The sequence below is a fragment of the Magnolia sinica genome, chromosome 8 (genome assembly GCF_029962835.1).
Source record: "Magnolia sinica isolate HGM2019 chromosome 8, MsV1, whole genome shotgun sequence".
Classification (NCBI taxonomy): domain Eukaryota; kingdom Viridiplantae; phylum Streptophyta; class Magnoliopsida; order Magnoliales; family Magnoliaceae; genus Magnolia; species Magnolia sinica.
In genome coordinates, this window is record NC_080580.1 from 21,557,985 (window position 1) to 21,561,463 (window position 3,479).

A 3,479-nucleotide genomic window follows, 5' to 3' on the forward strand; every position below is an offset into this window, starting at 1 on the left:
AATTTGAGGCAGTTTTTAGAGTTTTTCAACTAAGTGCCAAAGTTGGAGTTCCACAACTATAAATAGGACTCCTTAGGATGTTCCTAAGTATCTTCTAAGGTTTGTGGAGTAGAGCAAAAGCGTGAAGAAGCCGTCGCCAAGAGTTTTTCTTTCATTTCCTTAGTTGTTTTTATGCTTTTCTTAAGAGATTCTAATTCAATCATGTCTATGATTGGCTAAACCTCTTAGATAGGGCTAAAAGGTGAAGCTTTAGCGTGATGGGATGTTTTCTATTACTTTGATTCATGTTTAAGTTGAACTATCTTTGATTCTAGTTTGATTATAAGAAATACTTTTAGTTTATAATGGTTTGTTGTGACTCAAATTACAATAGATCTGCGATAGCTTTGAGTATGTTCTTTTCATGTATTGAGATTGTGAAATTAGGAAATCCCGTTGTTCACCATCGTCCCATGGACATGGTTGGGTGATGGAATCCTTCTTATTTTCATGATTCTCTTATGATTGGTTGTGAGATTGGTAAATCTTGTTGTTTTTCTCGTCTCATGGGCGTGGTTTTATGATAAAATCACTTCCAGTTCTCACACCTCTCATCCATTAAGAATTAGGTCAAAGGAAGTTCAGATTTGGTTTTACCGAGATATCTTCCAATTGGATAAGATGAGACTCTGATTCCAGTTGTGTCATTGAATCAAGCATAGATCTCCCTGATCTCTACAAGTAGATCCTTGGAAACTCTAGTTCCCACCTTTGAATTCTTAAGTTTTAATTACTTTAATCATAATTATTTTCTCAATTACTTCAGAATCAGATTCACATCTTCTTCTAATTATAGTTACTTTCAGAATACGTGCAAGTTTCAGTTCCTGTCGTATAACGACCCGTGTTTTCAGGACCCAAGTATATGACCCATTTCCCAAAAACCCGAGTGTTAACCTTAAAGGATGGTCAAATTCGAGTATACATTTTTTTTTTTCATTTATCAGAGTAAGCAGGTGAGCGTAGTATGGACAAATCAAACATAAAGGAAAGTCTGCATTACCATTTAAATATACAAGAGTTGCCCATAATGACTTATACAAACCAATGTCCACATTCTTACAAATACAAAATGACATAACATTACATGTGAAGCAAGGTAAACTGCAACAATCTTGAAGTGTGAAATCCCGGCAAATAGAAACATGCACCCTTGTCAACTATAGGCTGCTCCTCACCAACATGAATGTGAACATCATCTGGGCCACCTGTGCTACCTGTATGGTTGTATATTTGATGGATGAGGCCGACTTAATGTGAATTTCCCTCAAGATTACACACCGCCGCATTAGGTAAGCATAGTTATAAAACAACAGCGCAATCAAAATAACACATGATCCAGTCTTTTTAAATGCATGGATGCGTTAATGCACATCAACCTGGGGATGCACATCCAGTCGGACTTGGGCTCGTCACCCATGCAATCATCGACCTGGAAAAGATCATCCAGTCGGAACAGGGGTCGATAGTCGATGGTCTGGGAGCTAGCGAAACGATACCCCAACAACTCTAGGGCACGTGCTACAGCATTCAGAATAGCCATCCGTCATCGCCAATATGCTATAAATGCATGATTAGCCAACCGTTATTAATCCAGTTTCAATCAACCAATTTAAGTAACTCAATGGTCACTACAGGGGGTTAGTCACCCAGCGTAGGCTGACAGCTCGAGTATAGTGTCCCATTACCACCATCCCCGGCTCATGAGACTACCATCTTAGGATGTTTAATAGAACTCCGTCGACTAGTGGCCAATCATATTACAATACATGGGGCTTACCATCGCATGGTTGCATTGTATAAAACATCGAACCCATGTAGGAAAAATACTAGAAATAAGCCACATAGGGTGATATCAAAAAAAGCCACATAAGGCAAATACCAAAATAAGCCACATAGGGCGAGTATCAAAACCATGCGATAAAAAACCATCCTTGAAAACCATTAGACACAACAACCCTGGATGGTAGGCCCACATCAATGGTTAATTTAAATCATTATTCAATAACCGCTAAGCCGAAAGTCCATTACTATCACAACCAGTCGGGTTATATCCCAAGTATGGGTTTACATTTATAGGTGGAGATTTCCTACTGATGTACCAGTTTAAGTTCCATAAGCAATCCATAAATAATCCGCAAGCATGAATAAATATGCAGGATAAACATCAAGCATGTAATGTAGCAATTCAATTCCAACAATTAACACATGTGACTATGAAATGGAGATATCAACTATAAATAAAAATAAAAACTATAACTTAAGCTAATGGGAAAATGGAAAGCTCAAGGGGAAGAATCATCACCTGATGAACCGAATCACCCTCTGGTGTCGCTAAGTGTTTGCGCTCTTAGAATTGAATCCTATCAAGAACATGAATTTGTACAATCAGATCAAAGTTCTATAGTTACCTAGGTTTAAGATCACAACCTAGGGTTTGAGTTATCCATCTTAGGGTTTTAACGTAGAATTAGGGTTTTTGTCATAGAGTTTAGTTTTAGGCTTTGCTTAGGGGTCGAAACCTAATTTATATAATTAATTTATAATAATATTGGAAGGGATAATAAGTAGTAATTGTCAGCTAATACTAACACATAATCTATGGTTAGGGTATTGACCTAGAGTTTAGACCGCTTAGGTCTAGGATTTCATCCTCAAGTTTAGGCTTAGGTTAGATTCTTGGATTTTATTTCTGATGGATGTAATAACAATATTAATAACGTTAATAATTAAAAATAACAACTTAGTAACAGCTAATGATGTATAGTCGATCGAAATGCTAATAACACTAATAATTTCAAGCGATCATTAATATTAACAATATACCTAATATTAGCTAACGAGGCACTAATAATTATTGCAATGAAATAAATAGTGTGCTCTAATCTCCAAAGGTAATATTTAAGAATGATAAAATGACACACTAAGATTTAATAATCGTAATTCGTCTGTAATGACTAACATTAGTATAGGTAATTTACTAATGGTTAATCATGCTTAATATTCATAATCCTACTAATGATAATAATGCTGACATTGATTGTTATAACAGATAGAAAATTATAGCGATATTATTAATAATGAAATAACTAATGATGAATCTGAAAGTTCTCACCTTGATGACTCGATTGACGACATTCATACAGGATGGAGCATGCTAAGGGTCGAGGTCCTAGATAGCCTGAACCATGAGTAGTTTGCAGGCTAAGCTCGGCCCAGATTTGTGGTTGGGCTCGGTTCAGATTTCAGCCCAATGAATGGTTGTATTCGGCCTAAACCTGGCTGATTTCTTTTTAGCCCGGATTACAGCCCACCTAAGGCTAACCTCAGCCCAAGACGTGGCCCATATCAGAGGCTGCACTCAGCCCACGACACAGCCTAGACTAGTGGCTAGGACCCAGCTGAGTCAGGTTGGTGTAGCCGTACCAACCCCACTCTCT